A 21,466-nucleotide genomic window follows, 5' to 3' on the forward strand; every position below is an offset into this window, starting at 1 on the left:
AACTGAAGTAAATAGAGCTTTAGTGTAAAGTTTTATGTTAATCTGCTTTTTCAAGTGTTTTCTGTAAGTGTAAGTGTTAGTTTTTCGTGTCTTTCTCTTCTTTTTTTTGGCTTTGAGTTTCTCTAAGTTTCCCTCCTCAAACAGTTGTCTTGCAGCTCTTTCAGCTATAATCTACTTGAGACTTGGCATGGTAGTAAGGCATAGAGAAGAAAAAATGTTCTGTCATCTTATAATTTTGGTGGACTTGTTTCTGGACTGTGACCTTCAATTGTTTCTATTAGGCTACACTGTTTCTCCTTTAGACTAGACAGGAGGGCTGGAGGGGGCTAAAATGGGAGAAATGCCCTTCCCGTAGGTCTGGTAAAGTCTTTTTCTCTGGAGAGTAGGCCTGTGTTATGAAGAATCTTTAGGGCTTATTTCACAATGATTACATTTCCTTCCCCTGCAAGAGCTACAAGAAAATCTTTCTTGACTCTTCACCATGAAAACTTTATGAGGTACCCGGAGGTTAAAACCCGTGAATATGTGGGATCCCTCTGAACACTTTTGGCCCCAGTACTTTCTCACTTTCAGGACTGTCTGCATTCAGCCTCTACTAATTCATCAAAGTGATCATTTTAAATATTCTACAGTAAATGGCTCTAGCAGCTTCTCCTCCAGGTAAGCAGATCTTGTCTGTCTCTCCAAGTTTCAAGTTTGCCCTGAGACCTCAGCTGTCTGAATCCAAGGAAAATAATTTATTTTCACTTCATTCTTTTGTTGTCGTTGCTGTTTATTTCTTTTTGTAAGGATGAGAATGACAGTTCCTAAGGTCTTTCATGTGAACACTGAAACCCGAAGTCTGAGGCTGGGATTTAAACCTGGATCTGCCTGACTTGGATGTTTAGATTTTTTCTTTATGCAATGATTCATTAATTTTTAAAAATCCCATCATTAATAAGATTTGATTTTCTAGTTAAACATTTTTAAAATGGCATTTTCTTACATTTCTAGTTTTTCTCTCTGAGTTGAGTCACAGATGCATGTGAGTTTCATGTAACTGTCCATAGTTACATTAAATAAAATGGGAAATTAGGTGTAACTGGGCTGAAATGGACAGAATAGACATTATAGTACAGGTTCTTTTTGCTTTAGTTTCAAGTTGCCATAATAAACAGCTTATATACAGGCAAATAGTCAAGTACTTAAAAAAAAAAAGCAGTAGATGGCATAAACAGAAAAATTGAGAGCAGGTAGGACAAGACTGGCCCTTTAAGTGGGCCATTAAAAGAAGACACATTTGACTATATTGCTCCACAGAGAGCTTCTTGGTGTAGGTTTATGAACTCTGGGAGAAAGGCCAAGTTAGGCCTAATTATATTTAGATTAACTCTGCAATGTAAATGCCTAACCTTTTCTCAGTTCTTTTTTTTTTTCTTTATCTGTTTTATTTATTTTTTGTTTTTGAATTTTGGAGTGAGCCCATAGGTCTTTATTCTTTGACCTTTCCACTATATGTGTGCTTTAATCAGCTATTGCTTCTTTATCTTTCCATAAAAATTAAGAGATGACAATCTGTTCACCCTTATGTTGAAAGAAAAAGATATTCATAATACATTTGTAAATAAAAACAAGTTGCAACAAACCCACACCCATCATTGCTGCTTGTTTGTTGTCTCCAAGTTTTAGGTGAATTATTTCCCTTTAAATAGCATCAAGAAAATCTGATAATAATATAATTTGGGCTTTAGATGTTGTAGAGAAGTGAAAGAATCATTTCTCTATGTCTATTATTCCTGGAGTATTACTTTTTAATTTTTATTTTTTGCTTTCTTCCCCAATGAATGCTTGTTTTGCTGTTATTTTTTCTTTACCCCAGATGACAGGTGAGAGGATCTTTGCTTTACAATGTTATCTTTTAAAGTGGTACATGCATGTTTTCCTAACATACCATACTATAGTATAGTAGTCCTTAACCATTTCTGAGGTCACAGATACTTCTGAGAAACTGATGAAAGCCAAAAATTTTTTACAGAAAAAATTAATATACATATGAATTTTGCATGTACCGTAATTTCAAGAGATTTACAGATTTTTTAAAAATGAAAGTTTCTGATATTCAGGTTAAAAACACCTGACATATATTTGTATCTCACAGGTGACTACTGCCTTTTGCAAGACATGTGGTATAAAAAGTTTTGCCAAGTCTGTAACAGAGAAGTAGTTTCTCCTTGATTCAACACTCTGTGACAATATTCTTTACCTATAAACTTTCTGTGGACGACAATAGAATTTGTTGAGAATGACGGGAACCACTGTGTGTAATAAGAACAATACCGAGATTGCTGTGCATATTTATCTGTATAACAAATTATCAAAGATATTTAAGTAGTTTCCTGTTTCTCTTTGCATCATACCCTTAGTTGTTGTGACTAAGAGATTGGCCTTGAGTTGCTGTGACTAAGGGATTGGCCTTGCTACAGCGAGGGTTCTTTGTTCTCCTTCTGTGTGATCTTATCTGTACTGAGAAGTTGGCTTTTTGCTTTAGTGAGTTATTCCTAGGGCTTAGATTTTGCTTTAGAAATTTTCTCAAAAGGCAGGCTTTGACAACTGGGAATTGATTTTTGCAGGAGGCTTTCTTAATCTCTAATATATTTTACAATATAATGACTATGGCAGGGTGAGAGTGTGGAGCTCTGTAACCTTTTAACTGGAGTTCATAGTGTTGGTATCTGTGCTTTTAAATAATAATTTAGGTGTAGAACAAGGCAATCAGGCATCATCCCTGACAGGAGCAATGGAGAGAAGTAGACCTCTATCTGCCTGTGTGAAAAGTGGTTAGGAAGAAACAGTTTCATTACAACAGGCAAACACCAATATGCGTATATGCATATGTATTTGTAGTTTGTGTGTATGCATGTAGTCAAGGTACTAGTTAGTTCTCTCAGATTTATGCAAATTAATGTGCTTTGAAAAACGGTTTGATGAAGACATCTCGAATTTGTAAGGGGGATGACAATATGCATGTGATTGACATGAACTAATTGAACATAATGTCCTAGGCTGCTGTTTGCCAGGCAGTTATTGAATGGTGTAAGAGAAATATCGTCATTCTGCTTTCCTGTAAGATAGGTTTTCATCAACAAAAAGAATAAAGAATATTAAAGCTCTCTTTATATCATCATGTCCATTGTGTAATTTCTGTGTCAAGAGATGATATAGTGATTGCATAGTGCTAAGAATATAGAATTTGGAATTAAGAAAAAAAGCAAAAAATAAAGATTTACCAGTGGAGTCCTATATCTACCACTAATTTGCTGTGAGATCTTTACTACCCTCAGAATCTAATCCTGTGAGGAGCGATAATAACAAGATGTACATACCAGATTGCTAAGAATTCACTGAAAGAATGCATGTGAAGTGCTTTGCAGAGTGCCTGGTATATAGTACATTCTGAATAAACATAGGCTATTATCATTGACACTGCATTGTCTTCTAAGTTGGTATTTCTCACTTAGTGTTATTAAAATGGTTGGGCTCATGAGTGTGAAGGACAATTAACTCCCATGATCTGAACCTAACTGTAAAATGTTCAGAGCAAACATCCTCATTTTCTTGTCTGTATTTATGAATAGACTTAAAGCAAAAACATCTGTTCTTTTTGGAGTCTTATTTGGTAAAGCTCTCACCCATGTCTCAGTCTCCATTCTTTTACTAACTGCCTTTTGTGCTTGCCTTGTTAATTAACAGTTTCCTGCTTAGCAAGGCATATTTTACCTTGAGCCTTAAGTCCTTCTGCCATTCTCTCTGAAATGGATCCAATTTTCAGATATCCTTGTCAGTATAGGTTGCTGATGAACCATAAGATAAACAGATGACTCAATGGTTGTGTTATTGGTATACTTCCAGGCACAATTAGAGCTTGCATGTATTTTTCTCCTCTTCTTAAACTATTATCTATATTACCCAGTGTGTTGACACTTTCTGTGGTAATTTTCTAAATTATATTCCAGTTATTTGGCTAATTTTTCTAAGTAATATTGAATCAAAGATGGTACCCAGATGAAGTCTATTGTTGAAGCACAAATAACCTCCTCCGTAGGGCATGCATAAGTAACCAATAAAGACCAGAACATTTCTAATTTCTGTAGCGTCTATTCTGAAGCTCAATACTTTTCTTAGTTGTTCTAGGAGGGCATGAGCTTCTTTATTCATAGGGTATCTTTCTTTTGCTCTGATATTTCCCCACGTATCTTTTTTATAACATGGACACCTTAGTATGTGTTGTCAATTTCAGGTAGAAAAATAATTGTTTCAACAATTCAATAATTTCTCAAATCACAGTTACTAAGTCTCATATAGTTCACCTTTACTTTGTACCATGAGATTCAAAACTATTTTCATTCAATACTATTTTCTGTATGACATGACTTGACTTTGTTTTTGTTTGTTTGTTTGTTTGTTTGTTTGTTTTGAGGTGGAGTTTTGCCCTGTCTCCCAGGTTGGAGCACAGTGGCACGATCTCAGCTCACTGCAACCTCTGCCTCCTGAGTTCAAGTGATTCTCCTGCCTCAGCCTTCTGAGCAGCTGAAATTACAGGTGTGCCCTACAACTCCCAGCTAATTTTTATATTTTTGTAGCGATAGGGTTTTACCATGTTGGCCAGCCTGGTGTTGAACTCCTGACCTCAAGTAATCTGCCCACCTCAGCCTCCCAAAGTTCTGGAATTACAGACATGAGCTATGGTTCCCAGCCTGTTTTCTATTATAATTTCTGTTTATTGCCTGTAAAACAAGTTTAAACGTTGCGTGAAAAATACAATACTTAAAGAAACAGAAGCACAGTATTTGATACTTGATACTTTCTTATAATTGATTTCATCCTGGGATTTTATTCAATACTGTGCTCAATATCCATATCTTTCATGGGTTCTGCTTTCTTGCATATTAACTAATTAATTTATTACTTTAAGGAAAAATACTTCTCTTATTTCTGAGGTAAGAAATTGAGGAACAGAGAAGTGCAGTGGTCTTATGTGGTCCCATGGTCTTATGTGGTCCCATGGTCTTACGTGGTCTAAATACTTGGAGCAGAGAAAAACACTCAGGACTCCTGATTTGAAAGCCTTTGTTCTTTCCACTAGACAAAGCCAAACTCACAAAAGTGATGTTTATACTGGAACTAGTCTAGAGAGTATCAGAAGAAATGATTGACTTTGAACATGCACTTCTATTAAAATTTCTCTCTCCTATCACTGTCACTGATCCTGGAAGAATGCTTTTTACATGTCCAGGCACACAACAATGTGATTTCTAAATGATAGTAATGCTAAAAATAACATATTTTAGCAATGTCATTCCAGAAGCTAATCTATTGTGTAACAGCGATCTTTTCAGTTTGATGCTTTCTCTGCTGTGAAGAGAATGTGCAAGCTTCAGTATATCATGATGTCTCTTTTATTCATTTCTTTCAACTTTTGGTTTAGTGCTTATAAATTACCCATAACAGATTTGTAAGTGATACCTTAGTCATCAAATTTGGTAGCATGATCTAGGAGCCTGGTGAAAGATTTTATACAATGTTTTACATGCTGAAGAATTCTGCTTGTGGATGTCTTTATGTATCTATAAACCTTAAAACCTGACACCCTTGTAACACTGGTATTTCCGAAATAGGACTAATTTACACTCTGTGAGCTATACATGTTATTAAATTTCTATATTACATAGCTCCTAATTTTGGCTGACATAATTTCTAACCCCTAGGACTTTTGAAGCCATGTGATGAAAAATTTAAAATAATGGGTATATCGGTCAGGAATCTCCAGAGAAACAGAACCAATACATACACACAATAAAATTTATGCATGTGTGTGTGTACTTGTATATAGAGATATTAACTGATTATGTGGATATATATTCATTATGTGTGTATACATTTCTGCATATATATATATATATATACACACACACACACACACAGAGAAATAATGATACTAATTGATTAATTTTAATTGGTTTACGTGATTATGGGGGCTGGAAAGTACAAAATCTGTGCAGATTGGCAGTTTGGTGACCTATTGATGTTGGTCTCCAGGCTAAAGGTAATCTGGAGAAAGAATCCCTTCTTCCCCTGGGGGGGACTTCAGTTTTTTTCTCTTAAGGCCTTCAACTGTTTGGATGAGGCCCACCCACGTTATGTAGGATAATCTCCAAGTCTACTGACTTAAGTTGAATCACATTTAAAAAATATCTTCCCAGCTACATCTAGACTGGTGTGTGACCAAACATCTGAGTACTGTTGCCCAGCCAAGTGAACAGATAAATTAATCACCACAACTGGGTTGTAATGTTTTATATTGGTTTATTTAAAAAATTGGTGTTATATAATTCCAAAAATGTTGTCCTAATAAAATTCCAAAGACTTTCTGATGCATATACAAGCTAATACAGTTTAGCCTAAAATTAGAGCTTTTGATTTTGAAATTTAGTCTTTTTTTACAGTGTTTACCGTGTTAAATTATAAATTTAAATTTTTTTGGCGTTAGTGATTATTATAAAGTAAGGCTTTTTTTGTTTTTTAGTTTAACTTTTGCTAGTACTATAGCTAATTATATTGAGGCTAAAACCTTGATTGGCAGCATTCCACAGTGATAAGAAAGACAACTATTCTTTGTTAAATGATACTTAGTGTTTCATAATATTTCTGGGAACTTACACATACATTTTCTTTTAAAATATCTTGTTTAAAGATTTATTTAAATGAAACTACCATTGTTTTCTGTGTTGGTAACATTATTCATTATGTTATTTAATCTTTTATTTATATTTTATTGTCTTGTGGCTAATAGGCATTTAATAAGTATTAGTTCTCTACTTGTAGTAAAAATTGAGTTTCTGCTAACAATACATCTTCACATGCACAAAAATATTCTTCTAAATAATTTTGTTTTTAAACTGTGCTTATCATTTCTTTGTTTTAATACTTCTCAAACTTAATATGTTTCAGTGGAATTGATGTAGCAGATCCTGGAAAAAGGAAGTATGTGTCCTCAGGCTGTGACTATTGATTCTATTAGGATAAGTAAAGGTAGGCTCAATTACGCTACACGTAAAACAACTACAAAATCCCAGTGGCTTAATAAACCAAGGGCTCATCTGTTGCTTATCTACATGTCTAACATGTGTGAATCTGGGAGCTCTGTACCTCATAGTTCTTAGAGAATCCGGACTGAGACTTGAATTTGTACATATGCACCATGATGACTGTGCCAGGAGAAAGGATACTTACAGTGAGTAGTATACGCTCTTAAAACTTCCACCCAGAGGTGTCCCACAACACATCTGCTCACATATTGTCAACTAATACAAGTTACATGGCCATGCGCCTAATTGCGAAGTGGGTGAGGAAGTGGTAATTTGAATATGAATGTGGAAGGAGGGGAAGTGGAATACTTGTGAATAGTCCTGGTGACCATAATCAGGCACTGTTTCAGGTGTTATTCTATATCGGTAATGATTTTAGCTTTAAAACATGGCTAAGATTAGCTCATAAAGATATTCAGTTATTTCACATAATAAGGGTAGATAGGCAGTCTAAAAGCTGATATAGGAGCTCGAGGATGATATACAAGATTAGGCTTTTTTCATATATCTGTACTACTTTTCCCAGAATCATGGATTTTTGTCCTTAGCCTGGCCATCTTATGGTTTTCAGAAGACTTCTATAGCTATAAATATCAAATCCTCATTTGTCCATCCCAAATCAGGAAGGAGGAAGCAGATTTTCTTCTTTGATTTCTGTCTGTTTTTTTCTTTCTCTGTCTCTCTCACATCAGAAGGAATATTTTCCTTGAAGAAAAAATTCTGCTTTCTTAGCAGATTATCCTTTATTTTTCATTAGTAAGACCCTGTCACTGGGCAACTCTTAGGTGCAGGAAAGATGGGAAAGTATCTGAAAATGGGTCAAAGGATAAGTGTAATCGATTTAGAAGACCATCATGCCTTTACTATCTTTCTTCATCTGGAGCTAGACACTTTGCCCCTTGAACAAGATTGTACATCTGGATTAAAAAAAGGACAAATGGTTATGGAGAGAACACAGGAGCACCTTTCACGAGGCGAAAACAAAAGCCTTCCAAATTGAATAAGGAGATGATAATTTGAAGTAAATCACTGAGCAAGACAGATCATCATGCAGTCTAACAAAGTTAAAAAGTATACTATGGGAGGATGAGATTGTTTTAGCTAGGGGGTCAGGTCAATCATTAAGGCAGTAACATATGAGCAGATTCTTGGGAAACTGAAAGGATTTCAATGACAGAAAGGGCATTCCAAGGTGGAAAATACTAAAGACAAAGGTACAGGAACATTAAAATGCTGAGGAATTATATTTATGAATTTAGGATTAAATGTAGAGCCATATATATTACATAAGAAATTGAACCCTTCATGAAGCCTTATAACTTTGGGCCATTGTGATCTGGTGGTTGGGAACAATTGCTCTAGACTTAGACAATGTCAACTCCATCTCAATTCTACCACTTACTAGTTGTGAAACATTGAGCAAGTATCCCAAGTCTTCATTTCCATACCTGTAACAAAGGGAATAATAAATGATACCTACTTGTCTTAGGGTATGCCAAACTGCTGTAATGAATAGATGCAAAAATGTAATGGCTGAAATAAAATAGAAGTTTGTTTCTTGTTTGTATAACAAGCTAGTAGGCAGGCTCTGTGCCACATAATCATTCAAGAACCCAGGATGACAACAGTTTTGCCATGGCATAGCACCTGACACAAAGTAATAAATGTTAACTGTTATTTATGTTAGCCATAGCTTTGGCTTAGAAACCAAGGGATTTAATGGGGAATTGACAAAAACATGCCTTCTTAAACCACTGCATATGTTTGCCAGAATAATTTTTATTTCAGTGTGAATCATTTTATTTTTCTGCTCAAAATAAATTAATATATACAAGTAGAGAGCCAAATCACGAGTGGACTCCCATTCACAATTACTATAAACAGAATAAAATACCCAGGAATACAGCTTACAAGGGACGTGAAAGACCTCTTCAAGGAGAACTACAAACCACTATTCAAGGAATTAAGAAAGGACACAATAAATGGAAAAAATTATATGCTCATGAATAGGAAGAATCAATATCATGAAAATGGCCTTACTTCTCAAAGTATTTTATAGATTCAATGCTATTCCCATTAAGTGACCATTGACTTTCTTGGCAGAATTAACTACTTAAAATTTCATATGAAACCAAAAAAGCCCATATAGCCAAGAAAATCCTAAGCAAAAAGAACAAAGCTGGAGGCATCACGTTACCTGACTTCAAACTATACTACAAGGCTACAGTAACCAAAGCAGCATGGTGCTAGTACCAAAAAGATATATAAACCAGTGGAACAGACAGAACAGAAGCCTCAGAAATAACACCACACATCTACAACAACCTGATCTTTGACAAACCTGACAAAAACAAGCAATGGGGAGAAGATTCCCTATTTAATCAGTGGTGCTGGGAAAACTGGCTAGCCATATACAGTAAACAGAAACTGGACCCCTTCCTTACACCTTATACAAAAAATAGCTTAAGATAGATTAAAGACTTAAATGTAAAACTGAAAACCACAAAAATCCTAGAAGAAAACCTAAGCAATGCCATTCAGGACATAGGCATGGGCAAAGACTTCATGACTAAAACACCAAAAGCAATTGCAACAAAGCCAAAATTGACAAATGGGATCTAATTAAACTAAAGAACTTCTACACAGTTAAAAAAAAAAAAAAAGGTGGCCATTAAAAAATCAGGAAACAATAGATGCTGGCGAGGCTGTGGAGAAATAGAAACTCTTTTACACTGTATAAATTAGTTCAGCCATTGTGGAAGACAATGTGGCTGTTCCTCAAGGATCTAGAACTGGAAATACCATTTGACCCAGCCATCCCATTACTGGGGATATACCCAAAGGATTATGAATCATTCTACTGTAGAGACACATGCATATGTATGTTTATTGCAGCACTATTTACAATAGCAAAGACTTGGAACCAACCCAAATGCCCATCAGTGATAGACTGGATAAAGAAAATGTGGCACATATATACCATGGAATACTATACAGCCATAAAAAAGAATGAGTGCATGTCCTTTGCAGGGACATGGATAAAGCTGGAAACCATAATTCTTAGCAAGCTAACACAGGAACAGAAAACCAAACACCACATGTTCTCACTCATAAGCACTTATAAGTGGGAATTAAACAATAAGAATATATGGAAACAGAGAGGGGAACATCACACACCAGGGCCTGTTGGAGTGGTGGGGTCAAGGGGAGGTAGAGCATTAGGACGAATATCTAATGCATGCAGGGTTTAAAACCTAGATGACAGGTTGATAGGTGCAGCAAACCAACATGGCATCTAAACAATGCTATATTCTAAGAAGGGCATCAGCTTCTTAGAGAATTTATTGAAGTTTGCAGTTATATTTTTATTAAAATAAAGCCCTCAACCTAATCCTGAAAGAAGAAACTGTGTTGTAGTATACAAAGAACATGAGCTTTCTAATCCTGACCTTACTGTTTCTTGTTCTTGTTCTAAAGTTATGTAAGTTTCTTATGTACCTTTAGGCAACTTATTTAGTTTTTTTCTGTGCCTCAGTTTCTATATTTAAAAAATGAAGACTGCTAGGTACCCACACAAAAACGATGCAATTGAAAAGTGAGTGAAATTCACAATAGCAAAGACATGGAGTTAACCCAAATGCCCCATCAATGATAGACTGGATAAAGCAAATGTGGTACATATACATCATGGAATACTATGCAGCCATAAAGAGGAATGAGATCATGTCCTTTTCAGGGACATGGGTGGAGCTGGAAGCCGTTATCCTCAGCAAACTAACACAGAAACAGAAAACCAAACACCACATGTTCTCATTTATAAGTGGGAGCTGAACGATGAGAACACATGGACACAAGGAGGGGAACAACACACTTGGGGCCTGTCGGAGGGGCAGAGGGAGGGAGAGCATCAGGATAAATAGCTAATGCATGCTGGGCTTAATAGGTAAGTGATGGGTTGATAGATGCAGCAAATCACCATGGCACATGTTTATGTAAAGAACCTGCACATTCTGCACATGTATCCTAGAAGTTAAAGTAAAATTAAAAACTAATAATCTAGAATTATACCAGCTAATTTGTTTAGCCTTATGCATTACCAAAATTCTTAGAATTTTTCACCAATAGCATTACTTATAAACTTATGTTTTCCTACCTTTTATAAAAATACTACAGAATTTGAAAAGGGTAGATATTCAAGGAAAACAAGGTAGAATTCATAAACCAAAGGCCCTCAGTATGTTACAGACCTAGTGGTCATACTTATAATGATTAGGAATTATTCACTGTTGACCTATTTTGATCATTAAATGTTATTCTCTGTGGAAGCATTGATGAAAACTTTGGGACATGAAGCTACTTTTATGTTACTAATGAAAATGCAAAATGCATTCTGTCTTTTATCACTAGCAGTCCATGTCCTTGAAGCCTGTGCAAGTCTTTAGCTATTAAAGCTGTATGTGGGTATGTTTTAAGCCCCATGAATCAGGTCTTTTCTTGGGGCATTACTGTGGGAAGAGGAGTTTCTAATGCACTTAGAAGGAACTGAATTAAACTGCCCAAACTGAATTGAAACAGTAGGGGATCATAGAGGCTAAATCATGCACTTTCTTAAATTGGACAAACTCATACCATTGTGCTTCTCAAACTTTAATGTTTGTGGGGGCAGTGGAGGGAGAAGACTGATATTCTGCACGATAATACATGGAGCACACTGTGAGTAGCAGTGAAGCCCTGCTGTGTTGGTCCCAGAGCTACAAAATTGACTTAGGTTTTACTGTTGAAAGCTGAGCTGGGGCATCTGCAACTCGGGTATCTTAACAAGAACATTTCTGACACAAGGTGTGTGTGTGTGATTATTTTATAAGCCAGAGCCTTCTTTCACCAGTAATTATTATGACTAGGCTTTAGTCACCTATATAATAAACCAGAAGGTATGTACAGATGAGAGTCTAACTTTATTTAAAATCATAAAATATTTAAATGTTTACTGGAACACGTCTATCTTCCCATGTAATAAAATAAATCATATATATTTTAAGACATATGTCCAGGGCTGAGATATTTATGTCTGATATTCATGCATGTTGTTCAGGGCCAGTGCCTGATATAGAGATGCCTGTGCCATATCTGATTTTAAATAGTGTGAAACCCTCCCTTGGTTTTTTATAAGCATAGCACAACAGTACAGATTCCTTTCCTTTATACTGAGTCAGTTTGGCATTTTCCACAGCTGATAATACTGAAGCAATATCAGGAACGTGTAGGAGCCATGATATGCAGATACACATTGCTGTTGGGGACCAAGAGCACACTTGAAATCACATAGCTCAGTTGTCCATGCACCAGAGCTCGGAAATCCGAATCCAACATCCCTAGGTATACTTTACATCCATTTCCCCCAGAGTTGAAGCCACCTCCTCAGAACACTGAAAAAGAGTCTGGAAATAATATGCAGGCATTTTCTCCTTTTTTGTGTCATGGAAATCTTCCCCTTCACTGTCACTCTCCTTTCCTCCCTCTTCTCTGGAACTCCAAACACAATCTCCTCGATAAGTTAGGCTATCCCTAAGATAGGAAGATAAGTTGTTTCAAGGAAGTCTGCCTTTGCATTTCAAATGGAACCTGTATAGAAAAGAAAAACACAAATGGGGATGGTGGCTGCAGATCTACGAAGGAAAAAACAGTTTAGCATCAGCCTCCCTTTAATTTTTCCTCCCATCGCTCAGATCCTAAGGTATCATTAATGTCCAAATTATCTAAAACTGAATTTCTAGATCTGCCCCCAACCCACTTTCAATGGCTCCTGCTAACTTTCATTTGATCCATGCTGGTTTCCTGACTGAATCCCTATCATCCTTCTCTATTACACTGTACACGTTTCTCCAGTCTTACCTCAGGAACAGAATTATTTTTATTCCTCATTTATTTGTGGTAAAAGGATTTGGTATTTGCCTTTTTGGCCTTTTCTGCTCCTAAAAACTGATTTTAGGACACACCATGAGTCCTGCATTAAGGCTGATACATCCTGGGTCTTTCAACCTCCTATCACCAGGAGGAGGAATCCCAAGGGTGCTCCATAACACACTTCTATTTTCTAAGAGATTATTGTTACAGTTATTCATCTTGTTTAATCTACAATGCAAACTCCTCCTTCCCGGCACCCACTCTAGACCTTCTAGAAGTCCTCGGCTGCAGTACCTTAATAGCATTCCCACATGGCTGCATTTCTTCTCCTATCTTCTATTGTAGGTCCTATGACTGGGACTATAATACAGATCACAGTTCTCTTTGGACTTTCTACCAGCTCTTCTATCTTGATGATGGATCTTTCCTGTATTTCAAAAAACAGTACAGATTTTATTTAAAATTATCTTATGAATGATGTGGCTACATATACTGCCCTTCCTAGGTCTTCTACTCCCGGCATTTTCCCTGAGCAACATGCAGAAACTATCTTTCCATATCAAGGTACGTTTCCAGTAATCTAGTTTAAGTATCTACTTTAAATGGCCTGCTTTCCTAGCAACTCTAGGGCCGAGAACATGGCTAACTTCAACATGTCCTTCTCTTTTGATGAGGGTGTTCTAAGCACAATTACTTCTCATTTGGTATCTACTTTCACTACAGGCAGCTTGTTCTTTGACTCAGTTCCATGGCTTACTTTGACTCAGGCGCAGCCTTACCCTGCGCTATAGTAGTACCTTCCGTACCCCTTCCCCTAGCAGGATAATCCTAGTGCAATGCATTAACTGATAATTGGGAAGGTTTGTACAGTGCATTATTGAATGCCCTTACCTGCTAGGCAAATACCTATTCAGAGCTTAGTATAACTATTACTTTGAGTTCCAGTTGTATCTACCAACTTGTGCACATCCATAGAAAGTGGTTGTTGTAGAGTACTCCTTTCATGATTTTGAATTGAAAAGTGTCACTGAGATCTTCTTCAGGCATGGATTCTTCTCTCTCAGGTCTCAGAGTCTGAGTCTGTCATCACTTGTGAACTCATATCCCTCTCTCTTTGAATTGACGTATTTTCTTTTCTTTTCAACCACTCTTCCATCCTTTTCTTGTAGAGTTGAATTCTGTTAATTCTTCAATTTAGTCACCAGTCACTCAATTCTATCATATTTTATTTTAGATGGGCTGAGGGGTGATAGCCCGACAAGATATTTTAGGTGGAATATTTGTGAGTCGAACGTTTTCCATTGCTAGAATGGTTTTCTTTCCACGTCTCTGTGTTGATTATGCTAAAATATCCTGTATGCATTTTCTCACTTGAGATTGTACTTACAAATGCCCCCTTTTATTAGTTAGGGTTTAACACATGACATCAACAAGGAAGAAGGGTGAGATATTTTTCAGTTCTAGTATGAAAAAGCTCTGAAAAAAATGCCAACCTTACGCATTGTACATAGTGCCTGGCACCTAACAGTGCTTAACATATTTTTGAAAAATATAGCTACTTTTGAAGGGTAATATGTATACAGCAAGGTACACATGTTATAAGTATACAGCTCAATGAATTTTCACAAAATGAGCACATTCATATACTCACTAACCAGATCAAGAAACGAAAGATCACAGATAGCCCAGAAGTCCCAGTCATGCCTAGTCTTAGGTTCTTTTCCCCAAAGTAATCCCTACTCTGCCATTTAACAGAATTTTTGAATTCTGCTAAAAAATAAATTACATTATAAAGAATATATGCTTCTGTGTCTGCCTTTTTTAAAATTCAACATCATGTTGAGATTCATCTATGTTGCATGTAATTTGTTCAGTTTCATTATGCACTATTTTGCATTGTGTAAAAATAAAACAATTTACTTATTTTAATATTGCTGGACATTTGGGTTGCTCCCAGTTTTGGGCTGTCAAGAACAATACTGTTATGAATATTCTTATATTTGTTTTCATATAAACATATATGTACAACTGTTAAAATTCAAATCCTTGGGTGACAGGGTTTATGTATAACATTACTAGACACCAATAAAATCCAAAGTTATTGTATCAATTTACACTCTCATAAGTAGTGTTTGAGAGTTCCAGTTTCTTTATATTTTTACAGACACGTTATATTGTCAGTCTTTTTATTTTAGTCCTTCTAGTGTGTGTGTGGTGGTATTTCATTGTAATTTTACTTTATATTTTACTCATGATTATAGTAGTTGAGAATATTTTATATGTTTGTTAGTCATTTTATAAAGCACCTTTTCGAGCAATTTGTGTTTTTTGTCATTGTTTTTAATTATCTTTTCCTCAAATATTCTTTTTTCTATGGGAAGGGCAAATTTTATTTTATTTTGTTTCTTAAAATTTTATTTGTTTCAACAGCTGTTGCTGGGGTACTAGTAGTTTTGAGTTACATAGATACATCGTATAGTGGTGAAGTCTGAGTTTTTAGTGTAACTGTCAACCTGAATAGTGTACATTGTACCCAATAGGTAACTTTTCATTCCTTTCCCTCTGCCTGTCCTCTCGCCATCCGAGTTTCCAATGTTCATTTTACCACTCTGTATGCCATTGTGTGCTCATAACTTAGCTTACACTTATGAGTGGAAACTTGTGGTATTTGGGTTTTCAATCCTGTTACATCACTTAAGATAATGGCATCCAGCTTCATTCAAGTTGCTGCAAAAGACATTATTTCATTCTTTTTTTGTGGCTGAGTAGTAGTCCATGGTGTATATATACCACGTTTATTTTCTTCACTCATTAGCTGATGGGCACTTAGGTTAATTCCTATTCACAGTTCCACATTTGCAATTGTGAATTGTGCTTTGATAAACAACCTTGTACAGATGATTTTTTAATCGAAAAACTTATTTTCCTTTGGGTAGATACCGAGTAGTGGGATTGTAGGATCAAATGGTAAATCTGCTTTTAGTACTTTGAGAAATCTCCATACTGTTTTCTACAGTGGTTGTGCTAATTTACATTCCCACCAAAAGTGTATGTGTTCCCTTTTCACCACATCCATGCCAACACCTGTTGTTTTCTGCCTTTTTAATAATGGCCATTCTGACTGGGGTAAGGTGGTATCTCATTGTCATTTTAATTCACATTGCCCTGATGACTGGTGATGACCATTTTTTTCATGTGTTTATTGGCCATTTGTATATCTTTTTTTGAGAAATATCTGTTCATGTCATTTGCCCACTTCTTAATGGGATTATTTGTTTTCTTCTTGCAGTTTTTGTTTTGTTTTGTTTTGTTTTTGAGATGGGGTCTCAGTCTGTCTCCCAGGCTGCATCTTCTTGCAGTTCTGTTTGAAATGCTGGGTTTTAGTCCTTTATCAAAGTTATAAAGTTTCCAAATATTTTCCCCCATTGTATAGGTTGTCTGTTTATTCTGTGGATTATTTCTTTTGCTGTGCAGAAAATTTCCAGTTTAATTAGGTAGGTCTGATTTATTTTGTTTTCATTGCATTTGCTTTTGGGGTCTTTGTCATAAATTCTTTACCTAGGCCAAAGTCTGGAAGAGTTTTTCCTAGGTTTTCTTGTAGAATTTTTATGGTTTCAGATCTTAAATTTAATACTTAATCCAGCTTGAGTTAATTTTTGTATACAGTAAAAGATAGGAATCCAATTTCATTCTTCTATATGTAGCTATCCAATTTTCTCAGCATCATTTATTGAATAGGATGTCCTTTACCCAGTGTATGCTTTTACTTTCTTGTCAAAAATCAGTTTGTTGTAAGTAGTTGGCTTTATTTCTACACTCTCTGTTCTGTTTCAATGGTCTGTGTTTATTTTTATATCAGTATCATACTGATTGTAGTATAATTTCAAGTCAGGTCATGTGATGCCTCCAGATCTGTTCTTTTCACTTAGGATTGCTTTGGCTAATCAGGCTCTTTTGGGGTTCCATATTAATTTTAGGATTGGCTTTTCAAATTCTGTGAAAAATGACAGTGGTATTTTAGTAGGAATTGAACTGAATATGTAGATTGCTTTGGGTGGTGGTATGGTCATTTTCACAATATTGATTCTTCGGATACATGAGCATGGGATGTTTTTCCTTTTGTTTTTGTCATCTATGATTTCTTTCATCAGTGTTTTGTAGTTCTCCTTGTAGAAACAGTTCACCTCCTTGGTTAAGTATATCCCTAGGGATTTTGTATCTTTTGTAGCTATTGTAAATGGGATGAGTTTCTAATTTGACTCTCAGCTTGGTCATTGTTAGTGTATAGCAGTGCTACTGATTTATGTACAATAATTTTGTAACTTGAGATTCACTGAATTCATTTATCAAATCTAGGAGCCTTTTCGGGAAGTCTTTAGGGTTTTCTAGATATAATAACCTATCAGAAGCAGAGATAGTGTGACTTCCTGTTTTCCAATTTGGATGCCCTTTGTTTCTTCCTCTTTCCTGATTAGAAGTGGTAAAAGTGGATCCTTGTCTTGTTCCAGTACTCAGGGGGAATGCTTTAAATTTTGCCCCAATCATTATGATGTTGGCTATGGGTTTGTCCTATATGGCTTTTATTATTTTGAGGCAGGCTCCTTCTATGCCTAGATTGTTGAGGGATTTTACCATAAAGGGATACTAAATTTTATCAGTGCTTTTTCTGTATATATTGAGATGATCATATAGTTTTTGTTTTTAATTCTGTTTATGTGATGTACCACATTCATTGACGTAAGTATGTTGAACCATCCCTGTATCCCTGGGATAAAACCCACTTGATCGTGGTGAATTATCTTTTTAATGTGCTATTGGATTTGTTTTGCTAGTATTTTGTAGAGAATTTTTTTATCTATGTTCAGCAGGGATATTGGCCTGCAGTTTTCTTGTTTTGTTATATTCTTTCCTGGCTTTGATATCAGGGGAATACTGGCTTTGCAGAATAAGTTAGGGAAGATTCCTTCCTTCTCACTCTTCATTTGGAATAGCTTCAATCTTTTGGAATAGATTTTTTTGTTATTGGTCTGTTCTGGATTTCTGTTTCTTCCTGATTCAAACTTGTAGGATTGTATGTTTCCAGGATTTACCCATTTCCTCTACATTTCCTAGTTTGTGTGCATAAAGGTGTTCACAGTGCTTTTAAATGATCCCGTGTATTTCTATGGTATTAGTTGTAATGCCTTTATTTTCATTTCTGATTGAGCTTATTAGAATCTTCTTCTATTTGGTTAATCTAGCTAGTGGTCTGTCAATTTTATTTATCTTCTCAAAGAGCTAAATTTTTGTTTCATTGATCCTTTGTATTTTCTTGGCTTCAAATTTATTTAATTCTGCTCTATTTTTTGTTATTTGTATTCTTCTGGTAGCTTTGAATTTAATTTTTTTCTTGTTTCCTTAGTTCCTTGGGGTATCACATAGGGTGTCAATTTGTAACCTTTCTGTGTTTTTGATATAGGCATTTAGCTCTATAAACATTCCTCTTAGCACTGCTTTTGATGTGTCCCAGAGGTTTAGATAACTTGTGTTACTGTGATCGTTCATTTAAATTTTTTTTAAAATTTTTATTTCTTATTTTATTTTTGACCCAAAGATCATTCAGATCAGATTGTTTAATTTTTTATGTATTTATGTAATTTTGAATGTTCCTCTTAGAATTGGTTTATGGTTTTATTCTGCGGTCTGAGAAAAAATACTTGACAAGACTTTGATTTTTAAAAATTTATCGAGACTTGTTTTTTGGCTGTCATATGATCTGTCTTGGAAAATGTTCCATGTGCTGATGAGAAAACTGTATATTCTGTAGTTTTGGGGTAGAATGTTCTGTAAATGTCCATTTGTTCTAGAGTCCAATTTAAGTCCTGTGTTTCTTCCTTGTTAACTTTCTGTCTCAATGATCTGTCCAGTGCTGTTAGTGGAGTGTTAAAGTCCCCCACTATTGTTATGTTGCTGTCTGTCTCTTTTCTTAGGTCTAATAGTAATTTTTTTAATAAAGCTGATATCTCTAGATATTAGTTACATATATATTTAGGATGATTATATCTTCTTGTTTAATTGATCCCTGTATGATTATGTAATGACCTTCTTGGTCTTCTCTTACTCTTGTTGTTTTAAAGTCTTTATCTGATGTAAAATTAGTTACTGCTGCTTACTTTTAGTTTTCATTTGCATGGGATATTTTTTCCATCCCTTTACCTTGAGTCTATAGGAATCTTTACATGTTAGATATACCTCTTGCAGATAACAGGTATTTGGTTTGTGTTTCTTCAATCCTTTCTGCCAATGTACATCTTTTAAGTGGGGCATTTAGACCATTTATAGTCCATGTTAATATTGATATGTGAGGTGCTGTTTTAGTCATTATATTGATTTTTTTACGTAATTACTTTGTTTTCTCCATTATGTTACTATTTTATGAACCTTGTGTGTTTTATGCTTTCAAGTGGTTTTATACTGGTCCATATCAACCTTTCCTTTCAAGATTTAGAATTCCGTTTAGCATTTATTGTAGGGATCTAGTGATGACAAATTCCCTCAGCATTTTCTTGTTTGGGAAAGACTTTATTTCTCCTTCATTTATGAAACTTAGCTTTTCTGGATACAAAATTCTTGCATGACAGTTTAAGGAGACTAAACATGGGACCTCAATTCCTTCTGGCTTGTAAGGTTTTTGCTAAGAAGTCTGCTATTAGTCTGATAGGTTTTCCTTTGTATGTTTTCTGAATCTTTGGTGTCACTTCTCTTATAATTCTTTCCTTCACATTGAGTTTGGATAGCCTGATGATTATATGTCTTGGTGATGTCCTTTTTGCAATGGATCTCCCAGGAGTTTTTTAGCTTCTTATATTTGAATGTCTAAATACCTAACAAGACCAAGGAAACTTTCCTCAATTATTTTCTCAGATAGGTTTTTCAAACATTTTGCTTTTTCTTTTTCCTTAGGAACATCTATGATTCTTAAGTTTAGATGTTTAACATAATCCCATATTTCTTGAAGGCTTTATTCATTTCTTTTCAATCTTTTCTCTTTATCTTTGTCTAATTTGGTTAATTCAAAAGCCTTGCCTTAAAGCTCTGAAATTCCTTTTTCTACTTGGTCTAGTCTGTTGTTAAAATTTCACACCATATTAGCTGGGCGCGATAGCTCACACCTGTAATCCCAGCACTTTGGGAGGCCGGGGCGGGTGGATCACGAGGTCAGGAGATCGAGACCATCCTGCCTGACATGGTGAAACCCCATCTCTACTAAAAATTCCAAAAAAAAAAAAAAAAAAAAAAAAAAATTAGCCAGGCGTGGTGGTGAGCGCCTGTAATCCCAGCTACTAGGGAGGCTGAGGCAGGAGAATGGTGTAAACCCAGGAGGTGGAGCTTGCAGTGACCTGAGATTGCACCACTGCACTCGAGCCTGGGTGACAGAGCAAGACTCCGTCTCAAAAAAAAAAAAAAAAAAAAAAAAAAATTCACGCCACATTTTAATATTTGCTAAGTGTGTCTTTCATTTCCAGAAGTTCAGATTGGTTTTTCTTTAAAATACCTCTCTTTTTAGAAAATTTAATTTATATCCTGAATTGTTTTTTATAATCTCTTTATGTTGATTTTCAACTTTCTCTTGGATCTCACTGAACAACTTTATAATCAACGATTAAAATTATTTAATGGTATTTCAAAGATTTCATTTTAGTTTTGATCCACTACTGGATAGGTAGTGTGATTTTTTGGCAGTGTTGTGAAACTGTTTTTTTAATTTAACCAGAATTACTTTTCTGCTTTCCTCTCATTTGGGTAGACTATTTCTTCTTCTTATTATTAAATTTATTTTTTATTTTACTGGGGTGTTAAAAGAATATTTTTCCCCTTGAACATGTGACTTTAATGTGTTTAGTTTATGGTCACCTATCTTAGACTCTGAGTGTTTTCAGTGGCAAAGTCTCTGTATGAATTCCTTGGTGATATACAATCTTTGTGCAATCGCTTTCTGAGGTGCTGGTTGTAGTAGTAATATGTTGGGTGTGTGGGTAGGTTCACTCTCTCCTGTGGGGCCAGAATAGCAGAGGTGTCATTAATCTGTATTAGGCTGCTCTTGCATTGCTATAAAGAAATACCTGAGGCTGGGTAGTTTATAATGCAAAGAGACTTTATTGGCTCATGGTTCTGCAGGCTGTACTGGTGGCATGGCAGTGGGATCTGCTTGACTTCTGGGGAGACCTCAGAGAGCTTTTCCTCATGATGGAAAGCAAAGCAGGAGCAGGCACTTCACATCATGAAAGTAGGAATGAGAGTTGGGGAGGGAATGCCATACATATTAAAATGACCAGATCTCATGGGAGCCCAGAGCAAAGGCTCACTGATCACCAAAGGGATGGCCCAAACCATTCATGCGAACGCCTCCCACCAGGCCCCACCTCCAACTTGGGAATTACACGTCAACAAAAGATTTG

General features: G+C 35.6%; 1 long non-coding RNA gene across 1 annotated transcript in view; it reads left to right on the top strand.

Annotated features, from left to right (window-relative positions):
* The first annotated feature begins 252 nt into the window (after positions 1–252).
* LOC105481140 (uncharacterized) overlaps positions 253–21,466 on the top strand; it is a 137,350-nt gene continuing 116,136 nt past the window's right edge. The window contains exon 1 of the long non-coding RNA XR_986783.2: positions 253–660. This is a non-coding gene — a long non-coding RNA (uncharacterized lncRNA). The remainder of the gene's footprint in view (positions 661–21,466) is intronic.

Source organism: Macaca nemestrina, chromosome 11 (assembly GCF_043159975.1).
Source record: "Macaca nemestrina isolate mMacNem1 chromosome 11, mMacNem.hap1, whole genome shotgun sequence".
Lineage (NCBI taxonomy): Eukaryota > Metazoa > Chordata > Mammalia > Primates > Cercopithecidae > Macaca > Macaca nemestrina.